Genomic DNA, 23416 nt, shown 5'->3' with positions numbered 1-23416 from the left:
GTGGTCTCCTCTACAACGGGGAGACAGGACACCAACGTGCGGAATGTTTCAGAGAACTCTGGGACACACACATTAAACAACCCCACTGTCCCATGATGACTTCAACTCCCCCTCCCAGTCCCCCTAGGACATGCAAGTCCTGGGCCGCCTCCATCACCAAATCCTAGGCACCCAATGACTGGAGGAAGAACATCTCATCCTCTGCCTTGGGACCCTCTACCACATGGAACCAATGTCGATTTCACCAGTTTCCTCATCTCCCCTCCCCCCACCTTATCCCAGATCCAACCCTCTAACTTGACACTACCCTCTTAAACTGTTCTACCTGTCCATCTTCCTTCCCACCTGTCCTCTCCACCCACTGCTCCACCCTATCACCATCACCTCCCATCTCCATCCACCTATCGCATTCCTAGCTACCTTCCCCCCAGCACCACACCTCTCCCTTTTATTTCTCAACACCCTTGCCCCCCCCCACCTTCCTGATGAAGGCTTATGCCCGAAATATCAATTCCCCTTCTCCTCGGATGCTGCCTGACTGGCTGTGCTTTTCAAGCACCACACTTTTTGACTCTGATCTCCAGCATTTCCAGTCCTCACTGTCATCAAGATCGGTCGCCTTCCCAGAGAGACCCGAGGCTCTGTTGGACAAATGCAGCCACTGAAGCAGTGAGATGACCCACCCCGGTTCTCAGGACACTGGGCTAGCTCCCCACATTGTTGTTATGTCCCTCACTTTCATAGAACATTGAACGTTACAGCGCAGTACAGGCCCTTCTGCCCCTCGATGCTGTGCCGACCTGTGGAACCAATCTGAAGTCCATCTAACCTACACCATTCCATTCTCATCCGTATGTTTATCCAATGACCATTTAGATGCCCTTAAAGTTGGCAAGTTTACTACTGTTGTAGGCAGGGCGTTCCACACCCTTACTACTCTGAGTAAAAAAACTTACCCATGATATCTGTCACCCCTCAATTTAAAGCTATGTCCCCTCATGCGAGCCATCACCATCTGAAGAAAAAGACTCTCACTATCCACCCTATCTAATCCTCTGATCATCTTGTGTGTCTCTACTAATTCACCTCTGAACTTTCTTCTCTTGAGCAAAAATAGCCTCAGGTCCCTCAGCCTTTCCTCATAAGACCTTCCCTCCATACCAGGCAACATCCTCGTAAATATCCTTTGCACCCTTTCCAGAGATTCCACATCCTCCTATAATGCAGTAACCAGAACTGTACGCAATACTTGAAATGTGGCCGCACCAGAGTTTTGTCCAGCTAAAACCTGACATCATGGTTCCAAACCTCAATCCCTCTACCAATAAAAGCTAACACACCGGACGCCTCCTTAACAACCCTATGAACCTGAGTGGAAACATTCAGGGATTTATGCACATGGATACCAAGATCTCTCTGCTCATCTACACTACCAAGAATCTGACCATTAACCCAGTACTCTGCATTCCTGTTGCTTCTTCCAAAGTGAATTATCTCACACTTTTTCACATTAAACTCCATTTGCCACCTCTTAGCCCAGCTCTGCAACTTATCTATGTCCCTCTGTGACCTGCAACATCCTTCAGCACTATCCACAACTCCACTGATCTTAGAGTCATCTGCAAATTTACTAACCCATCCTTCCACATCCTCATCCAGGTCATTTGTAAAAATGACAAACAGTAGTTGTCCCAAAACCGATCCTTGCGGTACACCACTAATAACTGAACTCCAGGATGAACGTTTCCCATTAACTACCACCCTCTGTCTTCTTTCAGCTCGCCAATTACTGATCCAAGCCACTAAATCACCCTCAATCCCATGCTTCCTTATTTTGTACAACAGCCTACCGGGGGAACCTTATCAAACACTTTACTGAAATCCATTTCCACCTCGTCAACTGCTTTACCCTCATCACCATCTCAAAGAGCTCAATAAGGTTTGTGAGGCACGACCTACCCTTCATAAAGCCATGTATTCTACCCCTAATCAAATTTTTCCTTTCTGAATGATTATAAATCCTATTTCTAGTAAGCCTTTCCAACACTTTACCCACAGCCGAAGTAAGGCTCACTTGTCTATAATTACCAGGTTTGTCTCTACTCCCCTTCTTGAACAAGGGGACAACATTTGCTGTCCTCCAGTCTTCTCCATTTTGTCAGAGCAGCGAGGAGAGAAGGTGTGGTGAAGCGAGGGCTACTGGGAGGGGTGAGTTTTCCCGCGTTAAAAGGGACTTACCTCGGGAGTTGGGCCTCCATTTGCCGAGAGGTGCGAGGGGGGAGCGAAGGACTTCTGGGAAGACATATATTTGTGTGATTGCGTTACCTGAAGCGCTACTTGATAGTGTCTCCCACCCATCCTCCTCCTCTAACCAAACAAAAAGGTTCTGTGCACCAGATTGGTAAGGTCACGAGTTTATTTTTTATTCCTTATTTTTCAACAGTCTCTTTGGGAATTGAGAATCGTGGGAGTGGAGGTTAGGGCAGGTGAATGTTCCTCCTGCAGAATGTGGGAGGTAAGGGTCACCACTCGTGTCCCTGCTGACTACATCTGCGGGAAGTGCACCCAACTCCAGCTCCTCAAAAACCGCGTTAGGGAACTGGAGCTGGAGCTGGATGAACTCCGGATCATTCGGGAGGCAGAGGGGGTTATTGAGGGGAGTTACAGGGAGGTAGTCACTCCTCGGGTACAAGAAAAAGACAGATGGGTTACAGTCAGGGGACGGAAAGGGAACCGGCAGGCAGTGCAGGGATCCCCTGTGGCCGTTCCCCTCAACAATAAGTATACCGTTTTGGATACTGTTCGGCGTGAACGACTTACCAGGGGAAAGCAGTGGGGCACAGGGCTCTGGTACAGAGTCTGTCCCTGCTGCTCAGAAGGGAAAGGGGAAGAGGAGCAGAGCAGTAGTCATTGGGGACTCCATAGTTAGGGACAGATAGGAGGTTCTGTGGGGACGAGAGAGACTCACGGTTGGTGTGTTGCCTCCCAGGTGCCAGGGTTTGTGATGTCTGTGATCGTGTTTAAGGGGGAGGGGGAGCAACCCCAAGTCATGGTCCACATAGGCACCAGTGAGATAGGTAGGAAGAAAGATGGGGATTTAAGGCAGAAATTCAGGGAGCTGGGATGGAAGCTTAGAGCTAGGATGAAGAGAGTTGTCTCTGGTTTGTTGCCCATGCCACGTGCCATTGAGGTAAGGAAAATGGAGAGAGAGGAGTTGAACTCGTGGCTACAGGGATGGTGCAGGATGGAGGGTTTTGGTTCTTGGATAATTGGGGCTCTTTCTGGGCTAGCTGGGACCTCTATGAGCAGGATGGTCTTCATCTGAACCAGAGGGGTACCAATATCCTGGTGGGGATATTTGCTAAGGCTATTGGGGTGTGTTTAAACTAACCCAGCCGGGGGGGGGGGGGGATGGGAACCAAGGTGGTAGTTCGAGTATAGAAAAGGTTGAGAGTAGGGAGGGCCAACATCAAGTTTCAGAGACACAAGAAGGCACCGGCAAGCACGACGTTGGTTTGAAGTGCGTTTACTTCAACGCCAGGAGCATCCGGAATAAGGTGGGTGAACTTGCAGCATGGATTGGTACCTGGGACTTCGATGTTGTGGCCATTTCAGAGACATGGATAGAGCAGGGACAGGAATGGTTGTTGCAGGTTCCAGAGTTTAGATGTTTCAGTAAGAACAGAGAAGATGGTAAAAGAGGGGGAGGTGTGGCATTGTTGGTCAAGGACAGAATTAGTTGCAAAAAGGATGTTAGGGGACTCATCAACTGAGGTAGTATGGGCAGAGGTTAGAAACAAGAAAGGAGAGGTCACCATGTTGGGAGTTTTCTATAGGCCTCCGAATAGTTCCAGAGATGTAGAGGAAAGGATAGCAAAGATGATTCTCAATAGGAGTGAGAGAGACAGGGTAGTCATCATGGGGGACTTCAACTTTCCAAATATTGATTGGGAACACTATAGTACGAGTACTATAGATGGGTCAGTTTTTGTCCAGTGTGTGCAGGAGGGCTTCCTGACACAGTATGTAGACAGGCCAACAATGGGAGAAGCCACATTAGATTTGGTACTGGGTAATGAGCCCGGCCAGGTGTTAGACATGGAAGTAGGTGAGCACTTTGGTGATAGCAATCACAATTCTGTTATGTTTACTTTAGTGATAGAAAGGGATAGGTGTTTACCACTGGGCAAGTGTTACAGCTGGGGAAAAGGCAATTACGATGCGATGAGCAAGATTTAGGAAGCATAGGATGGGGAAGGAAACTGCAGGGGATGGGCACATTAGAAATGTGGAGCTTATTCAAGGAAAGGTTCCTGAGTGTTCCAGATATGCATGAACCTGTCAGGCAGGGAGGAAGCTGTAGAGCGCGGGAGCTGTGGTTTACGAAGGAAGTGGAATCTCTGGTCAAGAGGAAGAAGAAGGCTTATGTTAGGATGAGATGTGAAGGCTCAGTTAGGGCGCTTGAGGGTTACAAGGTAGCCAGGAAAGACGTAAAGAGAGAGCTCAGAAGAGCAGGAGGAGACATGAGAAAATGTTGGCGGATAGGACCAGGGTAAACCCTAAGGCTTTCTGTAGGTATTTAAGGAATAAAAGAATGACGAGAGTAAGATTAGGGCCAATCAAGGATAGTAGTGGGAAGTTGTGTGTGGACTCAGAGGAGATAGGGGAAGCACTAAATTAATATTTTTCGACAGTAATCACTCTAGAAAACGACAATGTTGTTGAGGAGAATACTGAGATACAGGCTACTAGGCTAGGTGGGATTGAGGTTCACAAGGAAGAGGTATTAGAAATCCTGCAGAGTGTGAAAATAGATAAGTCCCCTGGGCCGGATGGGATTTATCCTAGGATCCTCAGGGAGTCAGGGAGGAGATTGCCGAGCCTTTGGCATTGATCTTTAAATCGTCATTGTCTACAGGAATAGTGCCAGAAGGCTGGAGGATAGGAAATGTGGTTCCCCTGTTCAAGAAGGGGAGTAGAGACAACCCTGGTAATTATAGACCAGTGAGCCTTACTATAGTTGTTGGTAAAATGTTGGAAAAGGTTATATGAGATAGGATTTATAATAATCTTGAAAAGAATCATTTGATTAGGGATAGTCAGCACGGTCTTGTGAAGGGTAGGTCATGCCTCACAAACCTTATTGAGTTTTTTGAGAAGGTGACCAAACGGGTAGATGAGAGTAAACCGGTTGATGTGGTGTATATGGATTTCAGTAAGGTATTCGATAAGGTTCCCCACAGTAGGCTATTGTACAAAATGCGGAGGAATGGGATTGTGGGAGATATAGCAGTTTGGATCAGTCATTGGCTTGCTGAAAGAAGACAGAGGGTGGTGGTTGATGGGAAATGTTCATCCTGGAGTCCAGTTACTAGTGGTGTACTGCAAGGGTCGGTGTTGGGTCCACTACTGTTCGTCATTTTTATGATGACCTGGATGAGGACGTAGAAGGATGGGTTAGTAAATTTGCAGACGACACTAAGGTTGGTGGAGTTGTGGATAGTGACGAAGGATGTTGTAGGTTACAGAGGGACGTAGATAAGCTACAGAGCTGGGCTGAGAGGTGGCAAATGGAGTTTAATGTGGAAAAGTGTGAGATGATTCACTTTGGAAGAAGTAACAGGAATGCAGTACTGGGTTAATGGTAAGATTCTTGGTAATGTAGATGAGTAGAGAGATTTCGGTATCCATGTGCATAAATCCCTGAATGTTTCCACCCAGGTTGACAGGGTTGTTAAGAAGGCATACAGTGTTTTAGCTTTTACTAATAGAGGGATTGAGTTCTAGAACCATGAGGTCATGCTGCAGCTGTACAAAACTCTGGTGCGTCCGCACTTGGAGTATTGTGTACAGATCTGGTCACCGCATTATAAGAAGGATGTGGAAGCTTTGGAAAGGGTGCAGAGGAGATTTACCGGGATGTTGCCTGGTATGGAGGGAAGGTCTTATGAGGAAAGGCTGAGGGACTTAAGGCTGTTTTTGTTAGAGAGAAGAAGGTTGAGAGTTGACTTAATAGAGACATATTAGATAATCAGAGGGTTAGATAGGGTGGACAGGGAGAGCCTTTTTCCAAGTATGGGGACGATGAGCACGAGGGGGCATAGCTTTAAAGTGAGGGGTGACAGAGCTAGGACAGATGTTAGAGGTAGTTCCTTTACTCAGAGTAGTAAGGGTATGGAATGCTTTGCCTGCCACGGTAGTAGATTCATCAACTTTAAGTACATTTAAGTCGTCATTGGACAGGCATATGGACGTACATGGAATAGTGTAGGTTAGATGGGCTTCAGATTGGTATGACAGGTCAGCGCAACATCGAGGGCCGAAGGGCCTGTACAGTGCTGCAATGTTCTATGTTCTATGTTCTGGCACTATTCCTGTAGACAATGATGATGTAAGATCAAAGCCAAAGGTTCTGCAATCTCCTCCCTACCTTCCCAGAGATTCCTGGGATAAATCCTATCCTGCTGGGGGCTTATCTATTATCATACTTTCCAGAATTGCTAACCCCTCCTCCTTATGAACCTCAATCCCATCTAGTCTAATAGCCTGTATGTCAGTATTCTCCTCGACAACATTGTCTTTTTTCAGTGTGAATAATGGTGAAAAATAGACATTTTCAGTGCTTCCCCATCTCCTTGGAGTCCATGCACAACTTCCCACTACTGTCCATGACAGGCCCTAACCTTACTTCAGTCATTCTTTTATTCCTGACATACCTACAGGAAGCTCTAAGGATTTCCTTGATCCTACGTGCCAAAGACTTCTCCATGCCCCTTTCTTGCTCTTCTTAGATCTCTCTTTGGTCTTTCCGAGCTAACTTGTAACTCCCAAGCACCGTAACTGAGCCTTCACGTCTCATCCTAACATAAGCCTTAGTTTTCCTCTTGACAAGAGAATCTACTTCTTTAGAAACCCACAGCTCCCTCGCTTGACCACTCCCTCCCTGCCGGACAGGTACATACTTATCAGGGACATGTAGTAGCTGTTCCCTGAATAAGCTCCACATTTCAATTGTGCCCATTCCCTGCAGTTCCCTTCCCCATCTTGCCTAAATCTTGCTGAATCGCATTGTAATTGCCTTTCCCCCAGCTATAACTCTTGTTATAGACCTGCATTATATACCTGACTCTTTCCATCGCTAAAGTAAACATAACTGAATTGTGGTCACTATCACCAAAGTGCTCACCTCCCTCCAAATCTAACACCCGGCCAGTTTCATTACCCAGTACCAAATCCAACGTGGCCTCGCCCCTTGTTGGCCTGTCTACATACTGTGTCAGGAAACCCTCCTGCATACGTTGGACAATAACTGACCCATGTAAAGTACTCAAACAATAGCATTTCCAGTCAATTTTTGGCAAATTAAATCCCTTACAACAACTACCCTGTTACTCCTGCTCCTATCCAGCTATCTTTTCCTCTACATCTCTGGAACTTTTTGGAAGCTGATAGAAAACTTCCAACAGGGTGACCTCTCCTTTCCTGTTCCAAACCTCAGCCCATACTACCTCAGTAGATGTGTCCTCAAATGTCATTTCTGCTACCGTTATGCTAACAATGCCACACCTCTCTCTCCTTTTCCAACTTCTCTGTTCTTACTGAAACATCTAAATCCCGGAACCTACAACAGCCATTCCTGTCCCTGCTCTATCCAGGTCTCTGAAATGGCCACAACATTGAAGTCCCAGGTACCAATCCAAGCTGCAAGTTCACCTACCGTATTCCAGATGCTCCTGGTGTTGAAGTAGAGACACTTCTAACCACCTTCCTGCCTGCCACTACACTTCCTACCTTATTTCTGGCCTCACTGCCCTCAACCTCCTGGACACTGGAACTACAATTTAGGTTCCCATTCCCCTGCTGAATTAGTTTAAACCGTCCTGAACAGCATTAGCAAACTTCCACACCCCCCAGGATATTGGTACCCCTCTGGTTCAGGTGAAGACCATCCTGTTTTAGAGGTCCCACCTCGCCCAGAATGAGCCCCAAATATTCAGGTATCTGAAACCCTCCCTCCTGCACCATCCCTGTAGCTATGAGTTCATCCCCTCTCTCTCCCTATTCCTCACCTCGCTAGCATGTGGCACAAACAACAAACCAGAGACAACAACTCTGTTTGTTCCAGCTCTAATCTTCCATCCTAGCTCCCTGAATTTCTGCCTTAAATCTTCATCCCTTTTCCTACCTATGTCGTTGGTGCCTCTGTGGATCATGACATGGGGCTGCTCCCCCTCCCCCTCAAGGGTCCCGAAAACATGGTCCAAGACATAACGGACTCTGGCACCTGGGAGGCAACCCACCAACCGTGAGTGTCTCTTGTCCCCACAGAACCTCCTATCTGTCCCCCTGACTATGGAGTCCCCAGTGACTAATGCTCTACTCCTCTAACTCCTGCTGTCCTCTAACTCCTTCCCTTCTGAGCAACAGGGACAGACTCTGTGCCAGAGACCTGTACCCCATGGCTTACCCCTGGTAAGTCATCCCCCACCAACAATATCCAAAACAGTATCCTTGTTATCGAGGGGACTGGCCACTGAGGAACCCTGCACTGACTTTCACCCCTCATCCTCTTACCCCACCTTCACATTCTGTGTACCACAATTTCCCCCAAACTGCATTCACACTCCATGCTGTCAATGACCAAAGCTCCCTGTGTGCTCCCCCAATATCCTCCATACCCCTCACCATCCCTATGTCCTTAACACCCCATTCGCTCATTCACTTCACCTTCTTCCATACAACTGCCATACCTTCTCAGTCCTGGTCTTCCCCGATTCTCCATATCCCTCCTCCACATGCTCCTCCACATCCCCCCGTGCTCCCTCATATTCCTCATTCTCTGACCGTGCTGCTGTTCTCACTCACTGCATTCTCACAATCAACAGACCTCAGGAGGAAAGTGTAGTCTGAAATGCCCATGAAAAGAAATAAATCTGTAACGGTCCGTAAGTTGTAAACAAAGATAGCTTTCTATTAGAAATTACTTCAAAGATAAATCTTTCATAATCACTTACAATCATTAAATAATCAGTGTGCACAACCTGCAATGCCAAATGCCTCATCAGCTTTTTAAACTTAATCAAGCATTCTGAATGGACCAGCTGTCAAAACGAAAGCACTTGCAGCTCATTGGAACACATCTAAAATAGGGTCACTCAAATCTACTCCACAATTCAATAACTGATTCTCTGTGCCTTAATTCTACCATCTTGCCTGACACCATAAACCTTAATCTAAAATCTGTCTAACTCAGCTTTGAATATAGTCCATGACGCAGACTTCAGGAAGAGAAGTCGAAAGGTAAACAAATCTCACCTGAGTCTTAAAAAGGAATTGATTTATCTTTAAACACTCCTCCATTTCTACATTCCCCTGCGAGAAGAAACATATTCTGGGGACCGATCTTACCAATATCCCCCTGAAGCCTATAACATTTCAATTCGGTCACATCTCATTCTACTAACCTTTCCCGAATGAAACAGCTCCTACATTCCAGGCAGGAATCAGTCGGGTATACAGGAATCAGTCTGGTACACGGGTAACAGTCGGGGTATACAGGAATCAGTCTGGTACACGGGTATCAGTCGGGGTACACGGGTATCAGTCGGGGTACACGGGTATCAGTCGGGGACACTGGTATCAGTCGGGTATACAGGAATCAGTCGGGTATACAGGAATCAGTCTGGTACACGGGTAACAGTCGGGGTATACAGGAATCAGTCGGGTATACAGGAATCAGTCAGGTACACAGGTAACAGTCTGGTACACGGGTAACAGTCGGGGTATACAGGAATCAGTCGGGTATACAGGAATCTGTCTGGTACACAGGTATCAGTCGGGTATACAGGAATCAGTCTGGTACACAAGACACAGTCTGGTACATGGGTATCAGTCGAGTATACAGCAATCAGCCTGGTCATGGGTAACAGTCGGGTATACAGGAATCAGTCAGGTATACAGGAATCAGTCAGGTATACAGGAATCAGTCAGGTATACGGGAGTCATTCTGGTACACAGGTATCAGTCTGGTACACAGGTATCAGTCTGGTACACAGGTATCAGTTGGGTATACAGGAATCAGTCTGATACACGGGTAACAGTCGGGTATTCAGGAATCAGTCTGGTACACTGGTATCATTCGGGAATACAGGAATCAGTCTGGTACACGGGTATCAGTCAGGTATACAGGAATCAGTCAGGTACACAGGTATCAGTCAGGTATACAGGAATCAGTCTGGTACACAAGACACAGTCTGGTACATGGGTATCAGTCGAGTATACAGCAATCAGCCTGGTCATGGGTAACAGTCGGGTACACAGGAATCAGTCAGGTATACGGGAATCAGTCTGGTACACTGGTATCAGTCGGGTAAACAGGAATCGGTCTGGTACATGGGTATCAGTCGGGTATACAGGAATCAGTCTGGTGTACATGAATCAACTTGGTAGACAGGAATTAGGCTGTTACACAGGAATCAGTCTGGTACACGAGGGGTCAGTCTGGTGCATGAAAATCAGTCTGGAACACCGGAAACATTCTGGCTTACAGGAATCTATCTGTTACACAATAATCAGTCTGGTACATAGGGAACATTCTGGTACACAGGGAACATTCTGGTACACAGGAATCCAGCTGGCATACAGGAATCAGTCTGGCACACGGGTATCAGTCAGGTATACAGGAATCAGTCTGGTACACGGGTATCAGTCGGGTATACAGGAATCAGTCTGGCACACGGGTATCAGTCAGGTATACAGGAATCAGTCTGGTACACGGGTATCAGTCGGGTATACAGGAATCAGTCTGGTACACGGGTATCAGTCGGGTATACAGGAATCAGTCTGGTACACGGGTATCAGTCGGGTATACAGGAATCAGTCTGGTACACGGGTATCAGTCGGGTATACAGGAATCAGTCTGGTACACGGGTAACAGTCGGGTATACAGGAATCAGTCTGGTACACGGGTATCAGTCGGGTATACAGGAATCAGTCTGGTACGCGGGTATCAGTCGGGTATACAGGAATCAGTCTGGTACACCCATGTACCAGGCTGTGTCTTGTGTACCAGACTGATTCCTGTATACCCGACTGATACCTGTGCACCAGACTGATTCCTGTATACCTGACTGATACCTGTGTACCAGACTGATTCCTGTATACTCAACTGATTCCTGTATACTCGACTGATACCCATGTACCAGGCTGTGTCTTGTATCAGTCGAGTATACAGGAATCAGTCGAGTATACAGGAATCAGTCTGGTACACAGGAAACAGTGGTACACGGGTAACAGTCAGGTATTCAGGAATCAGACTGGTACACTGGTATCAGTCGGGTATACAGGAATCAGTCTGGTACACTGGTATCAGTCGGGTATACAGGAATCAGTCTGGTACACAGGAAACAGTGGTACACGGGTAACAGTCAGGTATTCAGGAATCAGTCTGGTACATAGGTATCAGTCAGGTACACAGGTATCAGTCAGGTATACAGGAATCGGTCTGGTACACAGGAAACAGTGGTACACGGGTAACAGTCGGGTATTCAGGAATCAGACTGGTACACTGGTATCAGTCGGGTATACAGGAATCAGTCTGGTACACATGAATCAGTCTGGTACACTGGTATCAGTCGGGTATACAGGAATCAGTCTGGTACACTGGTATCAGTCGGGTATACAGGAATCAGTCTGGTACACTGGTATCAGTCGGGTATACAGGAATCAGTCTGGTACACAGGAAACAGTGGTACACGGGTAACAGTCAGGTATTCAGGAATCAGTCTGGTACATAGGTATCAGTCAGGTACACAGGTATCAGTCAGGTATACAGGAATCGGTCTGGTACACAGGAAACAGTGGTACACGGGTAACAGTCGGGTATTCAGGAATCAGACTGGTACACTGGTATCAGTCGGGTATACAGGAATCAGTCTGGTACACATGAATCAGTCTGGTACACTGGTATCAGTCGGGTATACAGGAATCAGTCTGGTACACTGGTATCAGTCGGGTATACAGGAATCAGTCTGGTACACGGGTATCAGTCGGGTATACAGGAATCAGTCTGGTACACGGGTATCAGTCGGGTATACAGGAATCAGTCTGGTACACAGGTATCAGTCAGGTATACAGGAATCAGTCTGGTACACGGGTAACAGTTGGGTATACAGGAATCAGTCTGGTACGCGGGTATCAGTCGGGTATACAGGAATCAGTCTGGTACACCCATGTACCAGGCTGTGTCTTGTGTACCAGACTGATTCCTGTATACCCGACTGATACCTGTGCACCAGACTGATTCCTGTATACCTGACTGATACCTGTGTACCAGACTGATTCCTGTATACTCAACTGATTCCTGTATACTCGACTGATACCCATGTACCAGGCTGTGTCTTGTATCAGTCGAGTATACAGGAATCAGTCGAGTATACAGGAATCAGTCTGGTACACAGGAAACAGTGGTACACGGGTAACAGTCAGGTATTCAGGAATCAGACTGGTACACTGGTATCAGTCGGGTATACAGGAATCAGTCTGGTACACTGGTATCAGTCGGGTATACAGGAATCAGTCTGGTACACAGGAAACAGTGGTACACGGGTAACAGTCAGGTATTCAGGAATCAGACTGGTACACTGGTATCAGTCGGGTATACAGGAATCAGTCTGGTATACTGGTATCAGTCGGGTATACAGGAATCAGTCTGGTACACTGGTATCAGTCGGGTATACAGGAATCAGTCTGGTACACAGGAAACAGTGGTAGACGGGTAACAGTCAGGTATTCAGGAATCAGACTGGTACACTGGTATCAGTCGGGTATACAGGAATCTGTCTGGTACACTGGTATCAGTCGGGTATACAGGAATCAGTCTGCTACACAGGAAACAGTGGTACACGGGTAACAGTCAGGTATTCAGGAATCAGTCTGGTACATAGGAATCAGTCAGGTACACAGGTATCAGTCAGGTATACAGGAATCGGTCTGGTACACAGGAAACAGTGGTACACGGGTAACAGTCGGGTATTCGGGAATCAGACTGGTACACTGGTATCAGTCGGGTATACAGGAATCAGTCTGGTACACAGGAATCAGTCTGGTACACTGGTATCAGTCGGGTATACAGGAATCAGTCTGGTACACTGGTATCAGTCAGGTATACAGGAATCAGTCTGGTACACCGGTATCAGTCGGATATACAGGAATCAGTCAGGTATACAGGAAACAGTCTGGTACACAGGTATCAGGCAAAATCCCTTCATTTATTCCTGATGAAGGGCTATTGCCCGAAACGTCAATTTTGCAGCTCCTGGGATGCTGCCTGAACTGCATCACTAATCCAAAATCTGGTTTCCAGCATCTGCAGACATTGTTTTTAGCTACACAGGTATCAGTCGGGTACACGGGTATCAGTCTGGTACACCGGTATCAGTCGGGTACACCGGTATCAGTCGGGTACACCGGTATCAGTCGGGTATACGGGTATCAGTCGGGTATACGGGTATCAGTCGGGTACACCGGTATCAGTCGGGTACACAGGTATCAGTCGGGTACACAGGTATCAGTCGGGTACACCGGTATGAGTCTGGTACACCGGTATCAGTCGGGTATACAGGTATCAGTCTGGTGTTCATGAATCAAATTGGTATACAGGAATTAGGCTGTTACACAGGAATCAGTCTGGTACACGAGGGGTCAGTCTAGTACACGAGGGGTCAGTCTGGTACACGAGGGGTCAGTCTGGTGCATGAAAATCAATCTGGAACACAGGAAACATTCTGGCTTACAGGAATCTATCTGTTACACAATAATCAGTCTGGTACATAGGGAACATTCTGGTACACAGGAATCCAGCTGGCATACAGGAATCAGTCTGGCACACGGGTATCGGTCGGGTATACAGGAATCAGTCTGGTACACGGGTATCAGTCGGGTATACAGGAATCAGTCTGGTACACGGGTATCAGTCTGGTACACAGGGAACATTCTGGTACACAGGAATCCAGCTGGCATACAGGAATCAGTCTGGCACACGGGTATCAGTCGGGTATACAGGAATCAGTCTGGTACACGGGTATCAGTCTGGTACACAGGGAACATTCTGGTACACAGGAATCCAGCTGGCATACAGGAATCAGTCTGGCACACGGGTATCAGTCGGGTATACAGGAATCAGTCTGGTATACTGGTATCAGTCGGGTAAACAGGAATCTGTCTGGTGCACAGGAAACAGTCTGGTACACGGGTAACAGTCTGGTATACAGGAATCAGTCTGGTACACGGGTATCAGTCGGGTATTCAGGAATCAGTCTGGTATACTGGTATCAGTCGGGTAAACAGGAATCTGTCTGGTGCACAGGAAACAGTCTGGTACACAGGTAACAGTTGGGTATTCAGGAATCAGTCTGGTACACTGGTATCAGTCGGGTATACAGGAATCAGTCTGGTCCACGGGAATCAGTCGGGTATACAGGAATCAGTCTGGTACACGGGTAACAGTCGGGTACACGGGTATCAGTCAGGTATACAGGTATCAGTCGGGTACACCGGTATCAGTCGGGTACACAGGTATCAGTCGGGTACACCGGTATCAGTCTGGTACACCGGTATCAGTCGGGTATACAGGAATCAGTCTGGCACACGGGTAACAGTCGGTTATTCAGGAATCAGTCTGGTACACGGGTATCAGTCGGGTATACAGGAATCAGTCTGGTGTTCATGAATCAAATTGGTATACAGGAATTAGGCTGTTACACAGGAATCAGTCTGGTACACGAGGGGTCAGTCTGGTACACGAGGGGTCAGTCTGGTGCATGAAAATCAATCTGGAACACAGGAAACATTCTGGCTTACAGGAATCTATCTGTTACACAATAATCAGTCTGGTACATAGGGAACATTCTGGTACACAGGGAACATTCTGGTACACAGGAATCCAGCTGGCATACAGGAATCAGTCTGGCACACGGGTATCAGTCAGGTATACAGGAATCAGTCTGGTACACGGGTAACAGTCGGGTATTCAGGAATCAGTCTGGTACACGGGTATCAGTCGGGTATACAGGAATCAGTCTGGTACACAGGAAACAGTCTGGTACACGGGTAACAGTCGGGTATTCAGGAATCAGTCTGATATACTGGTATCAGTCGGGTAAACAGGAATCAGTCTGGTACACAGGAAACAGTCTGGTACACGGGTAACAGTCGGGTATTCAGGAATCAGTCTGGTACACTGGTATCAGTCGGGTATACTGGAATCAGTCTGGTACACAGGAATCAGTCTGGTACACTGGTATCAGTCGGGTATACAGGAAACAGTCTGGTACACAAGTATCAGGCAAAATCCCTTCATTTATTCCTGATGAAGGGCTATTGCCCGAAACATCAATTTTGCAGCTCCTGGGATGCTGCCTGAACTGCATCACTAATCCAAAATCTGGTTTCCAGCATCTGCAGTCATTGTTTTTAGCTACACAGGTATCAGTCGGGTACACGGGTATCAGTCAGGTATACAGGTATCAGTCGGGTACACCGGTTATCAGTCAGGTATACAGGTATCAGTCTATTACACAGTTATCAGTCGGGTATACAGGTATCAGTCTGGTACACGGGTATCAGTCGGGTATACAGGTATCAGACTATTACACAGTTATCAGTCGGGTATACAGGAATCAGGCTGGTACACAGGTATCAGTCGGGTATACAGATATCAGTCTATTACACAGTTATCAGTCGGGTATACAGGAATCAGTCTGGTACACGGGTATCAGTCGGGTATACAGGAATCAGTCTGGTACACAGGAAACAGTCTGGTACATGGGAATGAGTCGGGTATACAGGAATCTGTCTGGTACACAGGAAACAGTCTGGTACACGGGTAACAGTTGGGTATTCAGGAATCAGTCTGGTACACGGCTATCAGTCGGGTATACAGGAATCAGTCTGGTACACAGGAAACAATCTGGCACACGGGTAACAGTCGGGTGTTCAGGAATCAGTCTGGTGCAATGGTATCAGTCGGGTATACAGGAATCAGTCTGGTACACAGGAAACAGTCTGGTACACGGGTAACAGTGGGGTATTCAGGAATCAGTCTGGTACACAGGAAACAGTCTGGTACACGGGTAACAGTCGGGTATTCAGGAATCAGTCTGGTACACTGGTATCAGTCGGGTATACAGGAATCAGTCTGGTACACAGGAAACAGTCTGGTACACGGGTATCAGTCGGGTATACAGGAATAAGTCTGGTACACTGGTATCAGTCGGGTATACAGGAATCGGTCTGGTACACAGGAAACAGTCTGGTACACGGGTAACAGTCGGGTATTCAGGAATCTGTCTGGTACACAGGAAACAGTCTGGTACACGGGTAACAGTTGGGTATTCAGGAATCAGTCTGGTACACGGGTATCAGTCGGGTATACAGGAATCAGTCTGGTACACAGGAAACAGTCTGGTACACGGCTAACAGTCGGGTATTCAGGAATCAGTCTGGTACACTGGTATCAGTCGGGTATACAGGAATCAGTCTGGTACACAGGAAACAGTCTGGTACACGGCTAACAGTCGGGTATACAGGAATCAGTCTGGTACACAGGAAACAGTCTGGTACACGGGTATCAGTCAGGTATACAGGAATCAGTCTGGTACACTGGTATCAGTCGGGTATACAGGAATCGGTCTGGTACACAGGAAACAGTCTGGTACACTGGCATCAGTCGGGTATGCAGGAATCAGTCTGGTACACTAGTATCAGTCGGGTATACAGGAATCAGTCTGGTACACCGGTATCAGTCGGGTACACAGGAATCAGTCTGGTACACTGGTACCAGTCGGGTATACAGGAATCAGTCTGGTACACTGGTATCAGTCGGGTACACAGGAATCAGTCTGGTACACTGGTACCAGTCGGGTATACAGGAATCAGTCTGGTACACTGGTACCAGTCGGGTATACAGGAAACAGTCTGGTACACAGGTATCAGGCAAAATCCCTTCATTTATTCCTGATGAAGGGCTATTGCCCGAAACATCAATTTTGCAGCTCCTGGGATGCTGCCTGAACTGCATCACTAATCCAAAATCTGGTTTCCAGCATCTGCAGTCATTGTTTTTAGCTATACAGGTATCAGTCTGGTACATGGGTATCAGTCAGGTATACAGGTATCAGTCGGGTACACCGGTATCAGTCTGGTACACCGGTATCAGTCGGGTACACTGGTATCAGTCTGGTACACCGGTATCAGTCAGGTACACAGGTATCAGTCTGGTACACAGGTATCAGTCGGGTATACAGGAATCAGTCTGGTACACAGGTATCAGTCGGGTATACAGGAATCAGTCTGGTGTTCATGAATCAAATTGGTATACAGGAATTAGGCTGTTACACAGGAATCAGTCTGGTACACGAGGGGTCAGTCTGGTACACGAGGGGTCAGTCTGGTACACGAGGGGTCAGTCTGGTGCATGAAAATCAATCTGGAACACAGGAAACATTCTGGCTTACAGGAATCTATCTGTTACACAATAATCAGTCTGGTACATAGGGAACATTCTGGTACACAGGAATCCAGCTGGCATACAGGAATCAGTCTGGCACACGGGTATCAGTCTAGGACATGGGAGTCAGTCAGGTACACGGGAGTCAGTCTGGTACACATGAATCAGTCTGGTACACAGGAATTAGTGTGGTATACGGTAATCATTCTCATCACAGGAATCAGTCAGGGTCTCAGGAACCGTCTGGTACCCAGGAATCAGTCTGGGTCTCAGGAATCGTCTGGTACACAGGAATCAGTCTGGTACATGGTTATTAGGTCTGGTATACAGTAATCACTCTGGTATACAGAAATCAGCCTGTGATACGGAAATCCATCTGGTACACGGGAATCAGTCTGGTACACAGGTATCAGTCTGATATACAAGCATCAGTCTGGTAGACAGGAATAAGTCTGGTACACAGAAGTACGTCTGGTGTGCAGGAATCAGTCTGCTATACTGGAATCAGTATGGGACAGTGATTCAGTCTGGTGCAGATGAATTAGTCTGGTATGCAAGGATCAGTCCAGTACACAGGAATCAGTCCGGTACACCGGAATCAGTCTGGTACACGGGAATCAGTCCGGTACATGGGAATCAGTCTGGTACACGGGAATCAGTCTGGGACATGGGAATCTGTCTGGGACACGGGAATCAGTCTGATATGCAGCAATTCATCTGGTGTACAGGAATCAGTCTGGTATACGGGAATCAGTCCGCTACACAGGAATTAGTCTGATGTACAGGAATATACTTTCTCTGGATTCTCATTATCTCATTTCTGAAGGCTTCCCATTTTCCAGCCGTCCCTTTACCTGTGAACATCTGCCCCCAATCAGCTTTCGAAAGTTCTTGCCTAATACCGTCAAAGTTGGCCTTGCTCCAATGTAGAACTTCATATTTTAGATCTGGTCTATCCTTTTCCATCATTAATTTAAATCTAATAGAATTATGGTCGCTGACCCCAAAGTGCTCCCCCACTGACACCTCAGTCACCTGCCCTGCCTTATTTCCCAAGAGTAGGTCAAGTTTTGCACATTAAGTGGTAGGTACATCCACATACTGAATCAGAAAATTGTCTTGTACACACTTGACAAATTCCTCTCCATCTAAACCTTTAACACTATGGCAGTCCCAGTCTATGTTTGGAAAGTTAAAATCCCCTCCCACAACCACCCTGTTATTCTTACAGATAACTGAGATCTCCTTACAAATTAGTTTCTCAATTTCCCTCTGACTATTAGGGGGTCTATAATACAATCCCAATAAGGTGATGATCCCTTTCTTATTTCTCAGTTCCACCCAAATAACTTCCCTGGATGTATTTCCAGGAATATCCTCCCTCTGCACAGCTATCCCTTATCAAAAACGTCACTCCCCCTCCTCTCTTGCCTCCCTTTCTATCCTTCCTGAAGCATTTGTATCCTGGAACATTCAGCTGCCAGTCCTGCCCATCCCTGAGCCATATTTCTATAATTGCTATGATATCCCAGTCCCATGTTCCTAACCATGCCCTGAGTTCATCTGCCTTCCCTGTTAGGCCCCTTACATTGAAATAAATGCAGTTTAATTTATTAATCCTACCTTGTCCCTGCCTGCCCTGACTTTTTCAGTCACTTCTGTTCTCAACTGTATCAGTCTCACATTGCTCTCTTTCCTCACTATCTCCCTGGGTCCCACTCCCACTCCCCAACCTTACTCATTTAAATCTTCCCGAACAACTCCAGCAAATTTCCCTGCCAGAACATTAACCCCCTTCCAATTTAGGTGCAATCTGTCCTTCTTGTACAGGTCACTTCTACCCCGAAAGAGATTCCAATGATCCAAAAATGTGAATCCTTCTCCCATATACCAGCTCCTCAGCCATACATTCATCTGCTCCATCCTCCTATTCCTGCCCTCACTAGCTTGTAGCACCGGGAGTAATCTAGATATTACTACTCTCGAGGACCTCCTTTTAAAATTTCTGCCTAACTCTCTGTAATCTCCCTTCAGAATTTCAACCTTTTCCCTTCCTGTATCGTTGGTTCCAATATGGACAATGACCTCTTGCTGGCCCCTCTCCCCAGTGAGAACATTCGGCACCCTCTCTGAGACATCCTTGACCTTGGCACCAGGGAAGCAAAACACCATTCTGCTTTTTGTTGCTGGCCACAGAAATGTCTGTACCTCGGGCTAGAGAGTCCCCTAGCACAATTGATCTCTTGGAAGCCGACGTACCCCTTGTTGCATTAGAGCCAGTCTCAATACCAGAAACTTGGCTGTTCGTGTTACGTTCCCCTGAGAATTCATCACCCCCTACATTTTCCAAAACAGTATACCTGTTTGAAATGGGTATATCCACAAAAGACTCCTGCACTAGCTGCCTACCTCTCTTACCCTTCCTGGAGTTAACCCATCTAACTGACTGTATCTGAGACTTCCCCCCCCCCCCCCATAACTGCCATCCATCACATACTGTTGCTGTTGCAAATTCCTCATTGCTTCTAACTGTCTCTCCAACCAATACATTCAATCTGATAAGATTCGCAACCAACAGCATTTATGGCAGATATAATCCGCAGTATCCCTTAAACTCTCTTTAAACTCTCTTTAAACTCCCACATCTGACAAGAATTACATATCACTGTACTAAAGGCCATTTTAGCTCCTTCACAATCTGCAGTCCCAGAAAGTAACAACGTCTTATTCCTCTACAAGCACTGCCCCAGTTTAAATGAATAGTTATGGCTTATATTTTAAGTTTAATCAAGAGACATATCTCCAAAAACATATAATCAAGAAAGAACCCACTCTACTCACTACTGCAGACTTTCTGTAGGTCTGACTTAAAACAATGATTAAACTTATCTGATTCTGTGCTGTGAACTTTACCCAACAGTTCCTCCAAGATCAGTTGTGAATTTCACGGTTTGTTAACTTCCGCAGACACACTCCAATGTCTAGCGATACATGAATTCAAACAGCAAAGGCAGTAACTGTGCAGGTTTTCTCTTCCTCTCTCTCTCTCTCTCTCTCTCTCTCTCTCTCTCTCTCTCTCTCTCCTGCACTGACCTCACCATGTGCTTCCTTTGTCTGTTCTTCTCCCTTTTAAAACTGCTGTTGTTTTGACTTTTGTTTCCAAAGTTCCAAAATAATGCAACAGCATATAATGGGCGGCACGGAGGCACAGTGGTTAGCACTGCTGCCTCACAGCGCCTGTAGACCCGGGTTCAATTCCCGACTCAGGCGACTGACTGTGTGGAGTTTGCACGTTCTCCCCGTGTCTGTGTGGGTTTCCTCCGGGTGCTCCGGTTTCCTCCCACAGTCACAAAGATGTGCGGGTCAGGTGAATTGGCCAAGCTAAATTGCCCGTAGTGTTAGGTAAGGGGTATATGTAGGGGTATGGGTGGGTTGCGCTTCGGCAGGTCGGTGTGGACTTGTTGGGCCGAAGGGCCTGTTTCCACACTGTAAGTCTAATCTAAAAAACAGGAATTACTGCTCCTGGAATTTGAGGAAATCACCTCCAACACCTAAAATACCTCAGAAAATGAGCAGCTGTTACAGCCAGAAAATTTTCTCGTCCTCCATCTTTCTCGCAGAGCACTTTAGGGAATATCTCCAGGACACCCATACCAATCAACCCCACTGCCCATGGCCCAACCAACTCCCCCTCCCACTCTGCCAAGGACATGCGAGTCCTAGGCCTCCTCTACTGCCACACCCACACCACCCGACGCCTGGAGGAAGAACACCTCATCTTCCGCCTCAGAACATTTCAACCCCAAGGGGCATCAATGTGGACTTCACCAGTTTCCTCATTTTCTCCTCCCCCACCTTACCCCAGTTCCTAACTTCCAGCTCAGCACGGTCCCCATGACTTGTCCTACCTGCCTATCTTCCTTCCCACCTATCCACTCCACCCTCCTCTCTGACCTATCACCTCCATCCCCACCTCCATCCACCTATTGTACTCTTTGCTTCACCCTGGAGGCTCCCTGCCTTCATTCCTGATGAAGTGCCTTTGCCTGAAACATCGATCCTCCTGCTCCTCGGATGCTGCCTGACCTGCTGTGCTTTTCCAGCATCCCTCTAATCTAGACTCTGATTTCCAGCATCTGTAGTCGTCACTTTTACACAGGAATCAGTCTGGGACGCGGGAATCGGTCTGGGACACAGGAATCAGTCTAGTACACAGAAATCAGTCTGGTACACGGGAATCAGTCTGGTACACAGGAATCAATCTAGTACTTGGGAATCAGTCTGGTACACAGGAATCAGTCTAGTACTCGGGAATCAGTCTGGTACACAGGAATCAATCTAGTACTTGGGAATCAGTCCGGTACACAGGAATCAGTCCGGTACACAGGAATCAGTCCAGTACACAGGAATCAGTCTAGTACACGGGAATCAGTCCAGTACACGGGAATCAGTCCGGTACACAGGAATCAGTCCGGTACAGGGGAATCAGTCCGGTACAGGGGAATCAGTCCGGTACACAGGAATCAGTCCAGTACAGGGGAATCAGTCCGGTACACGGGAATCAGTCCGGTACGCGGGAATCGGTCCGGTACGCGGGAATCGGTCCGGTACGCGGGAATCGGTCTGGTACGCGGGAATCAGTCTGGTACAGAGGAATCAGTCCGGTACACCTGAATCAGTCCGGTGCACGGGAATCAGTCTGGTACACGGGAATCAGTCTGGTACAGAGGAATCAGTCCGGTACACCTGAATCAGTCCGGTGCACGGGAATCAGTCTAGTACACAGGAATCAGTCTGGTACGCAGGAATCAGTCCAGTACACCTGAATCAGTCTGGTACACGGGAATCAGTCTGGGACACGGGAATCAGTCTGGTACACAGGAATCAGTCTGGTACACAGGAATCAGTCTGGTACACCTGAATCAGTCCGGTACGCGGGAATCAGTCTAGTACACGGGAATCAGTCTAGTACACAGGAATCAGTCTGGTACGCAGTAATCAGTCCAGTACACCTGAATCAGTCCGGTACACGGGAATCAGTCTGGGACACGGGAATCAGTCTGGTACATGGGAATCAGTCTGGTACACAGGAATCAGTCTGGTACACCTGAATCAGTCCGGTACGCGGGAATCAGTCCAGTACACCTGAATCAGTCCGGTACACGGGAATCAGTCTGGGACACGGGAATCAGTCTGGTACACAGGAATCAGTCCGGTACACCTGAATCAGTCCGGTACGCGGGAATCAGTCTAGTACACGGGAATCAGTCTAGTACACGGGAATCAGTCTGGTACACAGAAATCAGTCTGGTACACAGGAATCAGTCTGGTACACCTGAATCAGTCTGGTACACGGGACTCAGTCCAGTACACGGGAATCAGTCTGGTACGCGGGAATCAGTCCGGTACGCGGGAATCAGTCCGGTACGCGGGAATCAGTCTGGTACACAGGAATCAGTCTGGTACACCTGAATCAGTCTGGTACACGGGACTCAGTCCAGTACACGGGAATCAGTCCGGTACGCGGGAATCAGTCCGGTACGCGGGAATCAGTCCGGTACGCGGGAATCAGTCCGGTACACGGGAATCAGTCCGGTACGCGGGAATCAGTCTGGTACGCGGGAATCAGTCCGGTACACAAAAATCAATCTGGTACACAGGAATCAGTCTTATATACAGGAATCAGTCTGGGACACCTTCTCTGAACAGATTCCAAAATCTCCTGAAATTAAGAAACCAAATATTGTAGTGTGGTGTCACCAAAGTTTGTGGCATGATTTCCTTCATTTTAGACTGAATATTTCTTGCAATATAATGGATTGAAATTGAGAGAGCATGTTGCTTTGTATCCTTATAAGCAACTGAGCTATGAAAGTGTTGGTGTATACTGTACCTTTAAGAGACAATAAA

This window comes from Hemiscyllium ocellatum, chromosome 32 (assembly GCF_020745735.1).
Source record: "Hemiscyllium ocellatum isolate sHemOce1 chromosome 32, sHemOce1.pat.X.cur, whole genome shotgun sequence".
NCBI lineage: Eukaryota > Metazoa > Chordata > Chondrichthyes > Orectolobiformes > Hemiscylliidae > Hemiscyllium > Hemiscyllium ocellatum.
The sequence above is the reverse complement of the archived record's forward strand: the minus strand, read 5'-3'. Positions refer to the sequence as shown.